This window comes from Haemaphysalis longicornis, unplaced genomic scaffold, assembly GCF_048455015.1.
Source record: "Haemaphysalis longicornis isolate Haplotype H1 unplaced genomic scaffold, Haemaphysalis longicornis Haplotype H1 scaffold_53, whole genome shotgun sequence".
NCBI classification, from domain to species: domain Eukaryota; kingdom Metazoa; phylum Arthropoda; class Arachnida; order Ixodida; family Ixodidae; genus Haemaphysalis; species Haemaphysalis longicornis.
Genome location: NW_027526389.1, coordinates 27932 through 49624, shown reverse-complemented (window position 1 = coordinate 49624; position 21693 = coordinate 27932). Strand labels below are relative to the sequence as shown.

At 48.2% G+C, this 21693-nt stretch overlaps 1 long non-coding RNA gene across 1 annotated transcript in view; it reads right to left on the bottom strand.

Moving 5' to 3' along the window:
- Positions 1-2394: 2394 nt before the first annotated feature.
- The window catches only part of LOC144140871 (uncharacterized), a 38339-nt gene continuing 19040 nt past the window's right edge, over positions 2395-21693 (bottom strand). Inside the window, exons 3-4 of the long non-coding RNA XR_013316373.1 lie at positions 3993-4076; positions 2395-2566 (exon numbers count right to left, since the gene is read on the bottom strand). This is a non-coding gene — a long non-coding RNA (uncharacterized LOC144140871). The remainder of the gene's footprint in view (positions 2567-3992; positions 4077-21693) is intronic.

The following is a 21693-nucleotide window of genomic DNA, read 5'->3' as shown; positions in this document are numbered from 1 at the left end:
GTATGCTTATGAGTGCTTGGGTAGCTATATGAGAGTAAATTGTTCCAGTCAGTTATGGTGTGGGGCAGCAATGACTGTGCATACAAGTACGAGTGACATAGTGGGCGCTCAACTTTTTTCGGATAAATGTCTGATGGAAGCTGAAAGAAATCGCTGTGGTACAGGCGAGCATATGCGCAACGAACACATAACTTATCCACTTGAGCACGCTGTTTAATGCTGCGACACTTGTAAATGTTGAATGATCGCAAAAGACGAAGTGAACAGCGCGGTTCAGTAATGACTGCAGGTTATTTGTAATATAGGTTTGATGAGGATCCCACATCGCCGAGGTGTATTCTATTTTTAAACGAATAAGGGGAACGTATGCAAGTCTTTTTACATTAGATAGGGCTTGTTTTAGATTACGCCTGAGTAAGTCTAAGAAGCGGTTTGCTGAGGCAAGGATGACGTTCATATGGTGGTGCCATGTTAAATCATTTCTGAAACGAAGACCAAGATACCGGTACGAGTTGGTTAACTCTATTGCAATATGATTTACGGTATAAAAAGTTGCACAATGGGGGGGGGGGGGGGGTTCCAGATGAAAACGACATTTGCTTTGTTTTGGATACAATGATGGGCATCATCTATCTTAAGCACCAAGTGTCAAAAGCATCTAGTACAGATTGCAGTCTACAACGGTGGGTATCAGAAGAAATGGTACGGCAAATTACAAAGTCATCAACAAATAGGCGACCACTGTATCATACACATGAGGGAAGCTCGTTAATGTATACTAGAAAAAGTAGTGGGCCTAATACGCTACCCTGAGGGACCCCTGCGGTTACTTGAGCGATAGCAGATGAGTGATTGTTGACAAATGTAAACTGGAATCTAGAAGTAACAAAATCTTTAGCCCAAGCCAGATGTAGATTAAGTTTAGATTGCTGGAAAGTCGTCTATGGCGAGAAACACGATCGAAGGCTTTAGAGAAATCTAAGACTGCATCGACTTGCAGCCCGGAGTCTACTGAAGTATATAAATCGTTAGTAAATCCGGCCAATTGGGTCTCGCACGACTAACCTTTAGCGAAACTGTGTTGTAATTTTAAAATAGTGTTATGATCTTGCAGGTATGTAATAACATAAGAATGTGTGATATGCTCGATAATTGTACAAATAGTGCTGGTCAGAGAGCTGGGTTCGTAGTTTAGTGGTGAGAAATGATCAGCGGATTTGAAGAAGTGTGCCATTTTTGCTATTCGCCAATTATACGTGACTGAACCCTCAGATAAGGACTGACGGAAAAGTGCTGCCAGTATTGGAGCAATGCTTAAAGAAGTATTTTAGTAACGTATTGTTAATGCCCACATGATAACATGCTGATTAAATACTTTTATTGAGCTAAGATAAAATCCCCCCCCCCCTCATAAATGACGATTTCAGGCATGATGCCAGCCAGGAAGCAATTGTGAAGAGTAATGAAGCAGCAGCTTCGCAAGTAAACACGGAAGCAAATGAGTTGTTTAGTATCTGCGCGCATTCAGTTTCTGAAACACTTTGGCTGTTTTTATCTACAATCATTATGTATTTCAGGGCAGCTTTTAGGATTGATTGCACGCCAGAATTTCTGGGGGTTGGTAGTTATCGTGGATGTTAAGTCATAGCTGTAGAAATTGCGACGAGTAGATTTAAAAAGGGATTGGTACTGCCTGTCACAGTCTTTATAGTTCAGCCAAGAAACCGAGTCTGTTTTTATGTGCTTACCTGAAAATGCGGTTTTTCTTATTGTTTAAGCGGCGAAGCACGTGAGTGTGAGGGCTATGGGGTTTTTTGTGTGGTTGTGGATTCATTGACGATTACTGTGCGGAAGTCAGTTCATTTTTTTTTATGGTCTACAGTGGTGACCGCGAAAGCTGGTTTACTGTGATACTTGGCTGCGTCAACGTATCGAATGTGACCGTGAAAGCTGGTCTACTGTGATAGTCAGCTGCGTTGACGTATCGGATATCTTGGAGGTTAACTTTTAGCATCTTGCGAAGATTTGAATGCATGCTTGTTCTTTTTTATGAGTCGGGTCATAATTTGGGGGTTAGGGGTAGAAGAGATATAAGTTTGAAGTTCCAGTTGGATGCGTCGGTGGTGGGTGTAGGTGTCCGGAAGTTGGTAGCAAAGGCAATGGAGGAGATGACAGCCCGTGGGTGTGTGAGATCTTGAGCCGTTCGGAAGTACCTTTAGCATTTGTTTTTTGTTTATTTCGTTGTTGTCACCTCCTGCCACCGTTCGATCGCGCCACGTTAACCACTTTTTACAAGCCTGATAAACTTCTGTGATGCTTCCCAATTCATAGGGCAGCAAAACAGCCATGTCAAGGTTTCGTTGTAAACAACAGGAACTGCACAGTAACCAGGAATAAAAGGTTCAGCTCAGAGATTTATTTTTTTTTTCAGTTACATTTACACAACTACTGTTATAAAATACATTTATTGGGTCCCGAGTGCCGCAACTGCGGTTAAACATTCTCTCGCATGCTGTTGGCATAGTATTGTTAGCAAGATCACTGATGAAAACAAGGCACCCCCAACCTGAAAAAGTAATAAAACTAGAATATGTATACAAGGTAAGCATCGTAAATATATGCATGCAAAAGGGGCATTTAATGACTATTGGCTGAACAATCATCAACAATTAATTACCTTGGGAAACTTCCAGAAACCTCAAATTTTCACAATAATTGAACTATGTATATGCAAAGTGCAAGTTGCCTTGAGTACAAAACTTAAGCCAACCGCACAAGAAGGCCACAGGAAGAAAAAAGAAAAGAGAACAAGGAGACGCAAAGTACTCGACACCGAGATTATTATCTCGGTCTGCAGCCCTAGCGCTCAAGAGAATCGAACAAGTTTTTGCAAGGCGTCGGCCAATCGGAACCTGCCAGCGCTGAGGCGATCGAGGAGTAGGCGATCCCGGGATGGACAAAGAAAAGGGAGGCCGTGTTGAGCGTGACCGAGACGCATGGCGGGCGAGCGCCCGGAACTGTGCACGTACCACTGGTCAATCAACAACGGCAACTGCTATGCCTTCCTATCGACAACCAATTCGTCTCCCGCGGCCTCGGAAGAGGACAGCTGCGCGTCCTAGAGAGCTGCATTCGGAACTGTGGTGGGAGCTGAGAACATGCCGTACCACCGTGGACCCGGGCGGGTGACCTGGCCGCGCATCACCGCATGTCACGGGGGGTATCTCTCGGGACCAGAAATACCTCAGGGAGAACCGGTGCCAGTGACAAACACATACTGTAAATTTTACCTTTACTTGTACTCGGTCATTTTTGCCAAAGCATAGCACAGCTTTACCATTTTTGGTCTTTTATCTGCGACTGTTATGTTTATAGCTTGTTCTTTTGGGTGACATAAATGTACAGTCTCGTTCAGGTGTTTCTTCTCCTCAGTTGTTATTGTTTAATTACCGACAAAATCTTGGAATTTGTGAAAATATGAATTAACGTAGTATTCTTTCTTGCGCCAGAAGAACATCAGAGCTCCGTAAGTACTACAAAGTTTCCAAACTACCTTAGTGGCGGAAATCATGTGATAATTTTCTTACAACGTGAAACCAATGTTTCGCTGTTATATAAACAGAACCAGCTGTTTTCTATTATAGAAACAGTTTCTCTGGGTAACACACAATCTTACCTTCAAACAAATTTCTATTGCCAATATTTATGCTCACAATAAGTCATTAATTTCCATGATTTTTCTCGATATCGCCGTGTTTGCAAGTACTTTCAAGTGTGTGCGAATACAATCAGTATAATTTTGAAAGGCCTGTGGTTTTTTTTTTTTTTTTTTTGTTGTTCATATAAAATTTATTTCTGCAAACTTTTATCAGCTGTGTTGTTCGTCATGCTGGATTGGAAATTATTGGTTTGATTTGTACAGAAAATAATCTTAAGTAATATGTTTGCCGTAGGGAGGTTTTAACGCAGTTGCAGAAACAATTTAGACCTACCTGCCATTCCCGGGGGGACACGAAAAACTGAACAGTTTTGATAATCTGAGTAGATAAGTGTAACGTTTACTCCACCTGCCAATCCTGGAAGAATAAGAAAACATAGGTTAACATATGCCTCCTGCCCACTTTAAATTCATGAATACGCAAGGAGAATTCAACTGTTTACAAAGACATGTTGTCGGAATATAAGCGATAAAAAGGGAGTAAAAATGCCGAGAAAAGCGGGCTCTAATGTTCGCTATGAAGCTGGCTTCACAGCAAATCTGGGGGTATAAAATGCAAGCAGTTTCCCCATGCACTGCACCTACTGGTTTTACGAAATAGACGTAAATAAAGTTTAAAAATCCTAAATCGCATTTGACAACTTCTCCCTCCGCTGCTAAAGAATTGAAATGAGAATAAAAAGCGGGCCGTAGTATACGGCTCCGGATTAATTTCTGCGCCCTGGGGATTTTTAACAAGCACCCAAATCTCCACACACGGACGTTTTAGGTTTTCGCCTACACCTGAAAAGCGGCCACCGCGACTAGAAATGAACACGAGTCATTGAGGTCATAAGCACAGCCCCTTAAAGGGCCCTGCGATGGGGGTTTTGGGGGGTTCGATGGTATCGGAGCACAACGGCTATTTCTTGAACTAATCGTGACGTAATAGTATTTTGTGTGTGTGTGTGCGTTTACACGGTCGCACATATTTGTTTTATACCGGAGTGTAAAGTACTTACACACCGGGCCAAACCGGGCTTGACGCTCCTCAGTTCTCGGCGGAAGCATACAGTGAGCGCAGGAGCAACGACGCTTGCAGCATGATCGCTCAGCGCTCCGTGTCTGGTGTAAGAGTATCATCAGTTTTCTTTGCATTTGCTTTCTTGGACGCTGTATCCGAAAGGATTCTTTGCACCATCTGTGTTTCGAGCGTAGCCTCGACGCTGTTTCAGTTATGAGGTGGTAACGAATGGCGCGCCAAGGGAGCGCTGCGCCGACGACGAAGGCGGAGCTCCGCACGCAGCGCTTGGACGACGCCGGGCACTGCTCGTGATCACGAGGCGCACGCTCAAGTGCGCTCACGCGGGCTGAATAAACCAGTTCAAGCCCAAACGCTGTCGCAGCTGATTCTCTGCGCCGGTCGCGACAAGGGCAAGAGCATGCGCATCCCGTAACGACAACTCCCGCCAAAGAGTTTCATTTCATTGCTTCCCATCAAGTCATGATCGCAGGAAATTTGTGGTTTGCTGCACCGGCCTTCTGAATGAACGTGTTGCCTAGTGTCCTTTGCACGCTTTACCGTTTACCGTGTTAAATTAAGCAAGAGTAGCCGTTTGCCGCTGAAAACGAAACGATTGCACTCTGCAGTTTCTGCATTCCGGCTCTGCCAAGTAGCGCCATCTGGCGAATTTGTCTCAAAGCAAATGACACAAAAGTTTGTGGCCCAGAACTGTTCGCTTACGCTTGAAATAGCTTGAATCTTGGACGTTTTAGATTGAACTCTCACAATACAATAATTTTCTTTTAAAAGAGCCGTATACTTCTGCTGTAGAGCTTAAAAAAATAGAAAACATGACGTTGACACCGCCATCTAGTGGGAACAATTAGGACCAAGTATCGCATTAACTAGAATTCACGCCTCCGCGAAATATTTCGATATAAAATGAGTAATATATAGTAATGATTCCGCAGTTACCTATATTACCTTGCCCAACACGATTTTAAAAGCATAAAAGAACTATGCTAGTTTATAAAGGCATCTGAACCATTGGAAGCGTGGGAGGCTGGAGTAGGGGCAGAGATTTTGCTCGCTCATTGTGAAAAAAAATTGTCATTTATCGTGCTCCTGATCATCATTTAGCAAGAATGTAGTAAACAACATCAACTAAGATTGCTTGTATGAAGTGCCGAGCGCAGTGCATTTGCTGTGCCGTAAAGTTCCGGAAGAACGCCCACTCAAACTTAAGTACAGTGATATCAAGTGAAAAATACGAGATGGGTGAACTTTCGGGTCAGGTGCGAACAACTACGAAAAGGTGGCCGCACCGCCAACCAAACTGCGGAGATATCAAGAAAAAATTCAAGATTGGCGAACTTCCGGGTCAAGCGCGGAAAGGACGAATAAGTGACCGCATCTACACATGAAGAGATGATTCGGGTTTGTTTTGTTCACTCATCGGCGCTAAAGCCATCGATTTCACGGGGTGGGTGCGTCTTTCACTGAATTGAATATTCACCCGTAAAAGGAGGTGGGTGATGTTTCGGGGGAGGGCGTTCTCTGGGAACTTTACGGTAATCTAATCGAGACGCGAGCGTACATTTCGCCTGCGCAGGGAGCTCGCTGTTACAGTCGCTAGAAATTCTAGCCGTTGTATCGTTATGTCGCGACGGTAAAAATAAGTTACCGTTCACGGAAACTCTCACGCTTGCAAGGTCGACTTCCGCAATCACCAGTACCTCCTGCTCAAAGTCCGTAAGGACTGAAAAGGTAACTTTAAAAAAAAGGGCGTCGTCGTCTCATGTGCGACCCACTCGCTGAAGTAACCATGGTAACGACGACGCTGTAAACCAACGACCGCCGCCGTCAAAAATCGCGGACATTCCGGCGGCCAACCATGAAATGAGTGCTTCGCCTCGGACGAGGTCGGACTATGTCGTCATCGCAAGCCGCCGAGCCAACAAATAGTTCTTTCTCGTCGGGGTAATAACTTTTGTTAGCGTGAGCGAATATGCTTACTATTTTCGGACTTCTTTCTACAAGAACTATAGAGTAGTTTTCAGACACAAACAAAAACACTTTGAAATCCATCTCAGGGCCCCTTTAAGCATTAGGCCACAGCAGCGGGGCTGCTCCTCGTACCAAAGTCGTCATCGAGAGAGCTCATTTTTGGTTCCCTTCGAAAAGCACTTTCTACGCCTATAAAAGCAAGTGACCGACACATTGACTGCCTGACTGACTTCTTTTTTAACGCCCTGCCAAAGACGCTAGAAGTGGAAACATCCAATTCGGCAGCACATTCCTATCATGACGTAAGTGCTGGGTGGGCGGGATTTTTGGAAATTAAACTTTCGTGAGACGAAAAGGTGTCAGTTGTGTTTTCTAAAATTTCTGATTATCTCCTTTGCCCCTGCGCATATCAAAGTGTTTTTTAAACATATGTAGCCAGTAAGATTCTCTGAAAATAGCCAGGGGTTTCGCTATGTGCAGCACTCATCATATGAATCTGCATTTCGGAACCAATTGGGTGTTTGTAAAGATTCCCCCAAAATGTTTCACTGATGGATACATCCAGTTGATTTTCGCTGATAAATGGTACTAACAAAACAACGCGACATTATTTTGTAGTATTTGGTCCTGTGGTGCCTCTAAGGATGGGGAACCCGAGCTACTGCAGTGCCTCCTCCTGCCCGCGGTGGTAGACCGGTCGCGTGGCAGTCCCTGCTGCTCGAACAGGTCCCTCCTGGAAGCCCGCTCCATCGCTCAACATTTCTCCAACTCCCTCTTCCGAAGCAGGCAGGGTGCCTTGAACCGCTTGGGGCAACCCTTGGCCGCTGCACAGGTTGCATTTGGGCTCGCACGTGATGCCGCACCGGTGGCAGACGTTCACAGTTGGCTGTGGGCAGGCCGGGGCTCGATGACCGCACTCGGGGCATTGGGTGCAAACGGGGAAATTTTTCTTGTACAAGGAGCAGGGGTGTTCCGCCCTGTACTATGCGACGTAGTATGGTACCCTGGTTCCGGCGAAGGTGAGAATGATGATAGAAGATTGGCAAAGTCGGCGACAAGCGTAGACTTCGAACTCAGTTTGGTCAATGCTGGCTAGAATCTGTGCTTCGGGGAAACCCGCCGGCACACTTCGAATACCTTGGGGGAATACCTTGCACATACCCCTTGGCGGAATCGTCCGGCGCCAGTCCGTAGAAAGTTACAACATTGATGAAATTCCCAATCTTGATTTGGGAGATGTGGCTCAAGGCTTTGGCTGCTTCTGCCGATAGTGTGCTTGTAGTAGTGATGTTCTCCGTGGTGTGGAGGCACACCCTAATGAAGGCCTGGCGCCACGTGCACTCTAAGAAATCGGGGGAGTAGTTGAAGTGTCCAACAGTCATTGTACTCTTGTAAGCGTTGGCGGACTCCCCTCGAAAGCTGCGGGGAGTTGGATCCAGGTGTTCGCTCCCCATGCGGAGGAGAGCAAAACTGACCGCGTACTCTTCTCGTGCGCGGCGGAGTGCAGCCCCAGTTCTGCTCCCGCACCAGTGAAGAGTAAACCTGCGCATCGTCTCCCATCTCCAGTACGAAGAGTAAAATTGCAATTTCATTCTTGTCCAGTGCGGGAGTAAGCATGGAGATGCACACCTGCCATCTGCGCACGCCAACTCATCAGCGATGTTTTATTTGCATACGAATATATTATATAAAGTAGTTGTGTAAAAAGCACCCGATTACTTCTGCCGCGCATTCTAAACGTGAAAGAATATGAATTCGTACAACGATTGCTCGCAGCGTTCAGTGGCGGCTGGCGGAAAACCGAAGGCGTTCAGTGGCGGCAGGTGGCAAACCGAAGGAACCAATCTACTGGCCGCTCCAGACGGCCCCTTTGGAAGAGTTTGATAGACGTACGCTTGATCCGCAACTAGCCGAGCTAAAAAAACGGATGGTAAATCTGAGATCGATTGAGGAAAATGGTGTTGCAAGAAGTGAATTCCGCGCTCTTCTGATAGCTCAAGCCGCAACCGCAACACGGACCCGACCCAACAAGCGTGGCTATAGTGTCGCCGAGATAGGCATGCACATACGATAGCTTTTATTAGGTTAAATAAAGGAAATCCGGCTACATAACTGGTGCTAACAACACTATGGGGCCCGTCTGCAAGATCGGCGTGTGAGGAACAGACGATATCACTGCGAGGGCATCTCAAATACACCGTCTATGTTTTCACCGTAACCTGTCTCGTCGGCTGATGAGCGACGATAAAAGCGTACACACCGATCGGTTGCTGGAACTCAAGCGCCTTTATTAAGCGAAGAGAAATGATGAACCCCCCCCCCCCCCCCCCCCGGTCCCCAATGGCGCGGCGGCGCAGGCGTGGAACACGATACGTAACGCGTCATACATCCGGCGGGTCAGGTAACGCGAACCGCCCGAGCAAGCGTGAGAAAGGCACCTTCAGCGAGCCGCGCAGTGCGCGCGTTCTGCAAAAACCTACACAGGCGGTGAACCCGCCAAGACCGGACGGACGACTTGCTGACCGCGCCAGACCGTGATGTCCCGCCAGCCCAGAATACGGGGCTGCGCTTTGTAAACAATGTGCTACGAACGAAGTGGGCTTTCAAGCAGACGCTTTGTGCAACATGGGAAGTTGGACCTGCCCTTATCGTCATACTTGCTTCAACACAGTACGACGCGTGTTGGCTAACTGCTGCACGCCTGTGCGTCAGCGCGACATCATGAACACGCGAGCAAGTCGTATATACGTGCATTCGTGCGTGCGTGCGTGGAACTAGTTTTTTTTTTGTACGAACATCACAGCGCCGACAGCGCTTAGGCCGATTCCGGGACTATGTGCACTGTGTAGCGGTGCGCGCGCCATGGCCGGACTGTATTCGCGGCCGCCGCACGCTTCGCGCCTTGAACTTTGGATCTTTCGCTGCTATGACGACCTTAGATTTATCTACCGGACGAAGAAACGCTGGCGGGAAGTAGAGGTAAGCCATTAGTTAACCTCGTATTCTTGTCTTGTGTATTTAACGAAGTTGAGTTGCTCTCTTAACTTCGGTCCGTGGAAGCGGTTAGCCCTAACATTTTTGTGACTTATTTTGATCGTTGCTTAGATTTGAAGGGTGGCTTTTGTACCCGTGTGTAAACAGCGTCGATTCTTGCACCGTTTCAATTCCTTTGATTCGTGAAGTGTTGGTATCCTAGCCGAATGTTTTCGCAGCTAAGAAGCACGGTCGCGCGAGTAGTCGCAGCGCTACTCTGTACTCGTAGCTCGGCGGTTAGGGTTAGAGTGGCTGCCATGCAGTAGCTGTGGCTGCCTGCGCGGCTCCAAAGAATTGCGTACAATAGGCTGAGTGTTAGGAGCGCGTCTAGCGCGTGGCAGTCACTAAAATTACATTAATTTTAGTGACCGCCGCGCGTACAGCAGCACACTGAAATGCTGTCCAGACAGGTTTTTTGCGTTTTGATTGGGGGCAGGATGGACAGAAATGGGACTTTCCCGGGCGTACGCCCAGCACTGTTAATGGGTAACTACACGCGTCTAAGGCGATGAGCGACGCGAGGAACCTCACTCAGAGGGTACGGCAAAAAGGTATTGTGGGCGACACAGACAAGCGAAACTTTTTTACACAGGCCGCTGACGGCGACGACTGCGGCAGCGACGGGCCGTCGCCGTCGCGAGCTTATTTCCGGCCAGAAGCAGCATACAAGCCAGCGACAGCAACGACGACAAAGGGCATTGGCAGCAATGCATGACCTTTTTTCGTTTGTCGCTGTCGCCCAAACTGTTTGTTCTACCCATTACATTACTTTTTTCGCGTCTGTTGTAGCCGTCGCTGCATGTGGTTTAATGTTCGCGCGTTCTGATCGTTCAATAACGAGCCTATTGCTTCTCATCAAATGTTGCGATCTGCAGCGTGCATGCAACGAAGCGTACTCGAGAATGAAGAAAATAGTAGCTATAAGACCCATTAGCAACTTTTCCACGCTGGACTTGTGAACGTATAATGGGCGGTACGTAACCGGCTGACGAAAAAATCCAATGCAAATTATTCAGGGATTATAACCCTACAAAAAGAGTTATCTTAAATTTTGTGCAATGTTTTTATACCGGGAACGATAGCGGGGTAAACAATGGAAGCTACGGACACGTAAGCACTAATGGGTTTGGGGCGCAGTGAGTAGGCAGACAGCTGTAGGGCGCGCTGTTTGACATGACATTGGCCAAGTGGCACAATGAGCGTGGTTGCATCCAAGGTCACCGTACATTCGCATCTAGACTGGTGACTGCGCCAAGCAGTATTGCTTTCTAATAAGAGTTCAGTTCGTGCTCTCGGCGCGAAAACTAATCTATCACCAAATAAACTTCATTTAACGTTGCCAAACTAGTTAATTTTTTTTTCATTGTGGAACTTATCTTTGCTGTCCCCCTCTCACTGCCTATGTAGGAACCACGGGAAGACGCTACATGCCCGAATATTTTTTTTGAGAGCGAGAGCGAGAGAGAGAGAAAGAGATCCCCGAGGCGTCAGCAGGAGTGGCCGTTGCATTCAAGACACTTCTCCTTACGGCCTTGGACATCGTGGATGGGTTCCCATTGCTGCTGTCTGTGTTTTGGCTGTTCAGTGTGTAATACGCTTCAAAGGCGAAGCGCACCTTCTTGCTTCTGTACACGTTACTTCGGCTCAAGCACTGTGCCCTAGTCGGTACTGTTCTGAAGGCCGCCACCAACATTATGAAGCAGTCAGCTCGAACGTGTTTGTTTTTAATACCAAGTTATGCCTTTTTTTTATATCTCACTAGCGCATCCTCATTTGAGAACCACCCACCTAAAAAGCCCAATGGGAATGTTTCATGCGGTTTCGTGCGGTTTCCTATTGTCCCACCAACAAATATCTGTTGCAAAGTTCCTGTGTCAATGCAATGGCTTTGTATCTTTGTGTTGATTGTACCTTGTAATGCGTTAATAGTAATCCACGCTAAATTGTTTTAGTCGCAGGTTTTTCTTTCGCAAGATTTATTTGTAAATGTTTTTAATGTGTCCTGAATAAGAGCTGGCTTTCCAGTCCATGTGAAGCACTCACTCATGTACTAAGGCCGTTTTGTTTTATGTTAATACTGTTAACTATTCACCCGCTGCTGTATGTCTTAATTTAATATTTCTATTTCAGTGTTTTCAATTGCTTTGAGCCCACCCAACAATGCCGTATACTGGGGCTCATACTGAGGACCGACGGTAAAGCGGATGTAGCACTTGCCAAGATCAGAACGACCACGGAACAGGTACTGGGTATGCTGAGACGGGTAGCCAACAGGAATCGAGGCATAAAAAAAGACGACGCAATCCGCCTTGTCCAGGCTTTTGTCATCTCCCGAATCACCTATGCAGCACCGTACCTGAAACTAACGAAGGCACAGAGGGAAGGACTAGACATACTTATAAGAAAAGCAACGAAGCAAGCCCTGGGACTCCCCATTTACACGTCCACCAAACGGTTGCATGAAATGGGAGTCCACAACACCGTGGACGAGCTTGTGGAAGCCCACCTGTCCAACCAGAGGATGCAGCTGCACCGAACACGGCAGAAGGGTCATCCAGAAGATAGGACGGAAGATCGAGCTGATGCCAACACCGGGCCTCATGCCAGAACACTGGCGAGCAAAAATCACGTCGAAGCCCCTTTTACGTAATATGACGCCGGGAGAGGACGAGGAAAGAAAAAACGCGCGAACAGCAGCTTTAGAGAGGAGATTCGGCGACAACCCTCACGTTTTGTACGCGGACGCATCCCTACTAAAGGGAAGCGACCGAGCAGCAGTGGCCGTAACGTCTCGAAACAGACTAATTACCACGGCATCCACGAGGACACGGGACTCAACCACAGCGGAAGAAGTGGCCATGGCACTAGCGCTGCTTCAACCCGGCGTCGAGGTCGTGGTCACTGACAGCAAGAAGGCCTACAGCAGCTACCGGAAGGGCACGACCTCCTCCTTGGCAGCAAACATTATGAACAAGAGAGAGCCACCAGAAGGGGTAGTCGAGGTCGTATGGACACCCGCTCACTCCTCATTAATCGGCAACACAATTGCCGACTACTACGCCCGAGAGAGAGCACGCCGGGCACAAGAGGAGGCGAGTGGAGGAGAAGACCACCCGACTCCCGTCACTAGCTTCAAATAGGTAACAGAAATGTACAGGGAGGACAGGCGCGCACTGCCGGTACCCCATCGTACACTAACACGGAAAGAGCAGACAGTATTGGGAAGAATTAAAGCGGGGTCGCTGTCCCACCCAACATTGCTACACACCATGTTCCCACAACAATATGAAGACACATGCCCCTTCTGTCGCCAAGAAAAGGGCACCTTGCGACACGTGATTGCAGAGTGTATGTCACTCAAAGCCCCCATCCCACAAATCCCACACCCAACCAACACCCCCCTACCTCCTTCCCCCAAAGAGCGATGGGAGATTCTACGGTCCAGCCCCGCCGCAACGACCACGCGGCCCTAGTGGCCCGGGGCCTGGAGGTGCTGGCCGTTTATGGGCCCTGTGAATAAAGGACCACACCGTCGGAGGCCGCCTCAACGGTGACTTCAATGGCTCAAATAAAGTTGTATCTATCTATCTATCTATCTATCTATCTATCTATCTATCTATCTATCTATCTATCTATCTATCTATCTATCTATCTATCTATCTATCTATCTATCTATCTATCTATCTATCTATCTATCTATCTATCTATCTATCTATCTATCTATCTATCTATCTATCTAGGAACCCTTTTTATGCTGTGTTTATTTAATTCCAAATAAATTGCTTTTTGTGTGACATTGCAGAATGAACTGATTGTTGTGGTATTTTCTTGAAAAATAAAATCTGGGCGTGTTTTTTCTTCTTTTTCATGTTTCCAAATAGCTTGTCCTGTGTTGTTTGTTTGTAACTGCCTATAGTACCATCGTGTGGAAGTGTGTGTGTGTGGGGGGGGGGGGGGGGTAGTAGCAGGCGGAGCGAAAACGCGCTGCCTCGCGGGGAATAGCAGAACGCTCTTGAGGCTTAACGAGATGGTTTCCAAGATAGAGTAGTAGTGCCCTTCTGCAGTATCCGGGAACGCCGCAGCCAATAGATCTTATTCACGCCTAAAGGGAGTGATGGAACGCTGCCTTGGAGATGGAATTGCAATTCCCACACAGGGTTCAAGTACTCCGCTTCGAAAGCAGCAAGTAAATCCCACGAGGAGTGTTTCGCCTCTCGTTTGGCAGCCACGCGCTACTCCTCGGAAGAGTAGCCCAATGCTTCCAAAGGGAGTGAAATATGAGACAAACGTTTTTACTCCTAGACAGAGTGTCCAGCGCTCCTCGACTTCTTAGAGTGTGAAGTTAATTGCGCTGCGCAAAAATATCGACATTTCGGCATTTTCCACGCTCCCGACGTTGAGGCCATCTTGTTGGCGAAGCATTCGCTTAAAGTCATCTCTAGGGGATGGGTTGGGCCGGGGAGTGGTTTTACGCATGAACGGGAGAGCCTGAGTTGCGAGCGGAAAGGCTGCTTAATCAGCCCCACTGTCTACCCTTGCCCTGCCGTCGCCGCTGGGCTTTGGTGACGACGGCGATCCAACCTGCCTTTGTGTCTAATGATTCTGAGAATTCAGCTTCTCTGGAGTCTTGCAGCATCGCAGTGTCTTCGGTCGCGCTGGCGTTGAGGCTAGGGGAGGCTGAAACACGTTCCGCATCGTCGGCAGACGAGGTCTGCATATGGTCGTTCTCGTAATAGGCCTACTTGCTGGGGTTACGTCTAGCTCACTCGCCCGAGAGGAGTGGTCGAAGTTCTATCAAAATAACACCCGCATGGTCCAAATTGTCTCCACAGGTGCACTACATCGAGCTGAATCTGTTAGCAACACCGAAATTTACCCGGTGTCCGTTATTTCGCTCACTTGGATAGAAAATTGGCCGCGTATCCTTTCGTAGCAAATGTCGTCAAAAGACGATAGTCTTTGTACACATTTGCCAAGGAAATGCCCCTCTTTGTTTTCCCGCTCACCTCTCATGCTGTTTCTGTTCCGTTGCGCTCATCCCAAGGTAAACACACTACAGGTTTTCTCAAGGCGATTTTAATTTATGGCGTTCCAGTGCTACAGGAGGGGTTCCTCGATGCCAGCGCTGCAGTATGGCGGAGCCGCGCGTGAATCGAGGCGGCCGACTTCAAAGTCTATAGAACCGCGTTGCCGTGCTCCACGTGCGTTCCAAGCAGAACGTGAAACCTAGCTAGTAGAACCTTTCTTTGCGGTTGCCACGTGATTTCGCATATGCCGCCTGGAGGTGACGCGGGCAACAGAACAGCAGGCGGCGGTTTTCTGCAGTAGATGTAAAATATCATTTGCTATCGAAAAACCAAGCATCCAGGAATTTTTTAATAAGTAAACACTGCAAATATCTCTTGTGTACTAATTTTCTGTCTTATATTTGCGTAATGTCATGTTCTTGTTCAAAATATTTGACAATTATGAACCTATAAATCGGGCTTAGACGTTTACATTTGGCTGTGAGTATATAAGACTATTGCGCAGTAAGCAATTTACTTTGGCCGGGTGGCTGAATCGATTTACAAACAGACAGACAGGCTCCCGTTCGGGGTGCCGAAACGTCATTGTTTTAGTTGTTTTATTTTCTCTGGTGGTCGGCGTATTCTTTATTATGTACTTCAGACAGACAGACATACAGACATACAGACAGATCAAAATTTATGGGTTTAAGTAGCCCACGAAAGACTATCGTCTTTAAAACTGCGGAGCCAATACGATGCGCAAATGCTCTATGCGGCTCGTCGTCGTAATAGTTGTTTCATGAAGTCACGGTACTAAAACAACGGGAAACTCGTTTACGCCTCGCGCTAGAACGCAACGCATACTAAAAAATTAAAGCCGTTCCACTCAATATGAAAGCTGTCGAAAGTGCAGAGCAGTGATTCGCCATAATGGGTGGTGGCGCTGTTATCCCCTCACTGCTACCACCCATCACGCTCTTCGCCGCCCTGTCTCACACCTCTCTTGATAAATACGCCATTAAAATTTCCCGCCTACCGCAGTGCTCCTGCGCCCCGAGCCTGGTTGCTTTAATATCGTACGGTGGAGTTTTTTTGCGTCATTTCGAACGCGCAATTTTTTTCTTGCGAGGCTACAGCCTTTCAGTGTCGTTTCGAACGCGCCATTTTGTTCTTTTGCGGCCGCTTTTTTCGATAACTATCGTAGAAACCAACCAAACGATCGGTCCTAACTAAACGAACGCGGGGATTGCCGGATATATACAGATTTTGCCTGAAATGTACCTGCAGTTTTCTTTGCGGTAAACAACCGGGAGATGTAACGACAAGCGCCAGCGTTTCAGCAGGTTCGAACAGTTATGAATATTTAAACCGTGTGGTTTTCGAAGCCTTAGCGTGACTCCCTGACGACGGTACCCTAGCTCTACTTGGGTCCGTTATCGCACTGCACCGCCTGTTTCTGGTTGTCGCTTGGCATCGACCGTTAGCGAGCTACGACGACAAGGCGAGCCCATAAAGGGCTCTGCACTTAAAAACACCACAACACTCGTTTACGGCTCGCACTCCAGGACCACTTCGTAACGCGTACTAAAAACACCGGGACACTCGATTATCACAGAAGATCACTGTAGCGTAAATCAAGATCACCATCAAGACTTCGTTGAGGTAGTCTCGCGAGCCCAACGTCGCCGACAGCGCAGTGCCGTCGCGGCCAACACTGCCACAACCACGACTCCACAACAAGCCAATCAAGCCTTGCCGCCCGCAAGTAAACCACTCCTCCTGCCGAAGGACGATTTCAAACTAGTGTTGCGTCCCCAGGGCGGGCTGGCGCTCGGCAACATTGAGTACGCTGAGCTGTCCCTGGCGCTACTGAACGCCATCAAGGTCACGTGGCGTCAAGCAAATCTGCGCCTCAGAGTTGATGTAGCACAAAACACGGCCACTGTCAGTACTCCATCCTCCGAGGCCGCACGAGCTCTGGGTCAAGTCCAATACGTAACACTTCATAACAAGCAGTACCCCGTCCACCTTTACGGCCTGGCACCCGACGACTCTGTTAAAGGCGTCATGAGCGGTGTCCCAGCTAGACTGTCTGAAGCAGACATTCTCAACAACATAGATCAGACTACGGATGAAGTGTACACAGCTAGAAGAATTGGCACGTCATCTACTGTGGTTCTGGCTTTCGCGGGACCCAAGGTACCTTACACAGTCCGACTTTACGGCGCAGAATATCCATGTTTTATCTACAAGAAAAAAATCCCCGTGTGTGCTACATGTCATACCGTAGGCCACAGGTCCACGGCTTGCCCGAACCCTTCCACTCCAGTCTGCCATGAATGTGGGATCAAGCAGCCTCAACTAAACCACACGTGCTCGCCCACCTGCAACCTCTGCGGTGGTTCCCACCTTTCGGGAGCACCAGGCTGCTCAAAGCGTTATGTCGAACCATTTATTCTCCGGCAAAGACGGCTCAGACAAGCCCGGGCAAGCGCTCCTGAAACAGCCCGAGTCTTCTTACCGGTTCTTAGGAGTGGACGGGACCGTTCAGCGACTCCTTCGTCAAGAAACCGCAGCCATTCTCGAAGCAAACTACCAACGCAGTACCAGGATCCGGAGCTGTCACCCGACATCCAGTTCACCCAGCCAAAACAAGTAAGCTGGGCCCAACTGGTCTCTCCCACAGCTCAAACTAATTCCCTTCCTCCCCCGCCTCCACAAAAGTCCCAGAATACAACTTCTTGCATTGAATGTAAGCATCTTACCCGAATTCTGGAACAACAAAATGCTTTAATAGCATCACTCCATGCTCGTCTCCATGCACTAGAGCATAACCAATCTACAGTCGGCGAAAAACGCAAAAAACGTAACCGCCCGCTCAGACACCCGAACTGCCTAATTCAACGCCGCAGAAACAGACCCAGCCGCCGTCGCCTTCACCGCAGATCGAAGAAATATTTACTAACCTAGCTAAGCAGCTTGCTTCCATTAACCAAGACCTCCAGAATATTCGGCACGAAAACCAGAAACTACAACAAGATATTCAGTCTCTCCGCACGGAGTATCACACATTGAGGCAGGAAGTAATCTCTGTGAACACTTCACCCACTCTTCCTGACCACAGCAATGACCTCGGCCCCGTCCGACAAGACAGAACTTCAAAAGGCTCCTTAAGGAACCACACCCGTGCCGTCCCATACGCCCGAAACACAGACAACACCATCTCTGCCTCGTTAGCTGATGAACCGGAAGCAACCTAATTCCACTTCTACGACGCTCCTCCAATGGAATTGTAGAGGCCTCAAAAAAAAGCTGCATCCCTTACTCAATTCCTCACCACCCTTGATTCGAAACCAGCGGTCATTGCCCTCCAGGAAACGAATAGTCATATGAAACTCCCTGGATACATCGCCTACGGTTCCTATCTATTGCCGCCCAACCCAGAATGTTCCCGACATTTTATCAACAATGCGCGACGCTATTAATATAGCTGGAACCTAACCGCTCCTTATTGGTGATTTTAACGCTGCTCATCCTCAATGGGGTTATACTTACAAAACAAAACGAGGCGCTCTCCTAGCGCAAGCGATTGATGATTTTCACCTCCTGCTTCTAAACCATCCCGGCTCAACAACACGAATGGGAACCAGCACAGCCAGGGACACTTCCCCAGACCTGTCTTTATTACTGGGCCCCCTGGATGTGTTATGGTCGTCCACTGGCGAGAACCTTGGATCCGACCATGATATAATCGAACTAACAATTCGTAATCTCAATTACAACGTCAAGACAGGAGTCGCCCGTCTCACTAACTGGGATGCGTTCCGCAAGGGCAATTCCTCTCGCCCTATAGACCCCAACCAACCTTTATCCGACTGGATCGATGACATTATTGAAACAGTCAGGGTAAACACAAAATAAATAATCACTTCCTTCCAGGCCCCCAGCGTGGATGCTAAACTTTTCCATCTCTGGGAGGCCCGTAGGGGCCTCACAAAGCGATGGAAACGGCAAAGACGGAACCGCTAGCTCCGGTTCAGAATCGCAGCGCTTAATAAAGAAGCCAATGAATACGCCATTCACCTATGCAAACAGAATTGGCTTCAATTATGTGACAGCCTCCAGGGTACCTCTACCACTCGAACAACATGGTATTTACTTAGGAACCTGATTGACCCGCTCTCAAGCAAGAGCGAGACCCAACGCAATATGGCCCGGACCCTAAGCTCCTTCAAACGGATCTCCCCAAGATCTCATCCAAAAACTCACGGCGAAATATTTGAACACCTTTCGCCACTTCAACCCACCTCCTTACACGGGATCGACAAACAGTGACTTAGATAAGGAATTTCTACTATACGAAATGGAAGCAGCTTCGTTCGAATGCAATAAAAATAGCGTCCCGGGACCAGACCAAGCCATTTACTGGCTTCTTGCCAACCTGGACGGCGGCTCGCTGGATCACCTTCTATACCACATCAACTCGCACTGGAGCCCAGGTCACTTCCCTCCCCAGTGGAAGACGGCTGAAATACGATTCATCCCCAAGCCAAATAAGTCCCCTCATCTTGATAACCTAAGACCGATGTCTCTGACCTCCTGTGTGGGAACGTTATTGGGAAGGATGATACTGAAGCGCCTCCAACCCTTCCTTGAAGAAAAAGGCCTTATACCCGACACCCTGTATGGCTTCAGGAAGCATCTCAGCACCCAAGGTATTCTCCTTCGAATTAAAGAAGTCCTTGCTCCAACGACTCGTTGCTCCCCTCGGGCCATTCTTGCCTTGGACTTAAAAGGGGAATTTGATCATGTTTGGCATTCCTCCATTTTATCCCACCTCAATCAAACAGGCTGCGGCCACCTTACGTACTCATACATTGCAGATTTTCTTACTCATCGGCAAGCTATTATTCGAGTAGGTGATGTTAAATCCCAGCCTATTGTTTTGGGGGACCAGGACATACCTCAAGGTTCAGTTCTTTCTCCACTCCTTTTCAATTTCGCCTTCCTGGATTTGCCCCAGAAACTTGACGTCATCCCTCCCATACATCCCGCGCTTTACGCAGACGACATCACCATATGGACAGACACAGACTCCATGGGAACCATCCAAGACTACCTTGAACAGGCTACCGACGTCGTTCAGAACTATGCCTCCTCCGTGTGACTTCAATGCTCCCCCCAAAAATCTGAGCTTGTCATAATCCGTAAACATCCACCTGCTCTACAGAAAGAACCAGTCTGCATCCACCTCGACGGCCATGCTATACACCCGGCTCCTCCCTTAAGATTTTAGGCCTCACCATCCAGGCCAATACACGCAACAATGAAACTTTATCTAAGCTCTCCAAGGCTTTTAACCAAGTCTCCCAAATGCTTCGACGCGTTTCTAACCACCGCCGTGGCATGAAGGAAAAAGACATGGTCCGACGGTCCAGTCTCTCCTTATTTCACGTGCCACGTATGTCGGTACCTTATCCTCACCAAAAGTGACACGGACACCATTGACCGGCTTATACGGAAAGCATTCAAGCAAGTGCTTAATCTTCCTATGAACACCTCCACGGCCCTTCTTTACAACTGGGCCTCCACAACACGGTGTCAGAACTTATTTAAGGTCATTTATCTAGTCAACGTCTCCGTCTCCCCCAAACACCTGCGGGCTTAGCCCTCCTGAAGTCTTCACGTCCCATGCCAATCCACTGCCTCTCAGCCCCTCCCTCTTAACTGGAGAAGTGTTATTCGGGTTCGCCCCTTGCCAAAAATATGCACCTGGACCTACAACCCGGCCGCCGAAAAGCGCGAAGTCAAGTGCACGAGACCATCTATGGAAAGCGTGCAGATATCTCTTACACGGACGCTAGCACCTACCCCAACGGACAGCATCAAGTAGCCAAAGTCACCACCAAGACCGCCTTTGTAGCTTGTGCAACAATCGAGACGTCGTCAACATCGATTGCCGAAGAGTTCGCCATCGCATTAGCCCTCATTCATACGAAGAACCCCGTAATCATCACAGATTCTCAAGCAGCCTGCAGAAGCTTTCTAGCCGGAAGGGTGTACCGCTCAACTTTAAAACTAGTCTCTGCATCAACCCTGCCGGAAAGCACCCTCATTTGGACTCCTGGCCATTCCTCACTGACGGGCAATAACTTTACTTACCAGCATGCCTGCGCCCTGTCCCTCCGGGCTACTGAGGATACCGAACCGTCCGTCCCTCTACTGACTTTCCAAGACATCACTCAATATTACCGGTTGGAACGACGGCCCTTCCCTCCTCGCCATCCTAAACTCTCAAAAGAATTCCCACTTCGCCGACTACAGAGCAATACCTTCCCTCACCCTGTCCGCCCCCATCGCATGTTTCCAACGCAGTTCCCAGCCGAATGCAAGTACTGCTTACAACCCGGTACTCTTCCAAACATCATATTAGACTGCAAGCACAACTCCAACCTCCACCTTTTCCATCTCCCCTTCCCACCCCTGAGCTGTGGGAGAACCTGGTGACCAGTAGTGATCTGGACGTCCAGACACTTTTGGTTTCCAGAGCGAAGGCTGCCGGCTCATCGCATGGATTCCTGGAATAAGGAATCACTGCCACTTCACCGGCTCAATAAAATGTTTTTCACTCACTCACTCACTCACTCGCTTACGCCTCGCGCTAAAGGGCTTCGTGCTTCAAAGACAAGATAGTGTTACAGTGAGGTTGCATACCCCTATCTTCCAACGGTTTCTTCTCCGTTGGCAAAACCGCTAAGGCGGCAACAATACATTTATACACTGCATGCTTCGTCTCTCTCCAGGTTTTCGGTTTGTGGAGATAGCCGGGGATTTCAAACTGTTCAAAATATCTGCTATACGCGACCTCATGCGCGCACGCTCGCACACACGCATGCACGTGCACAATCGCGCGCACACGCACGCGCACACGCACGCACGCACAC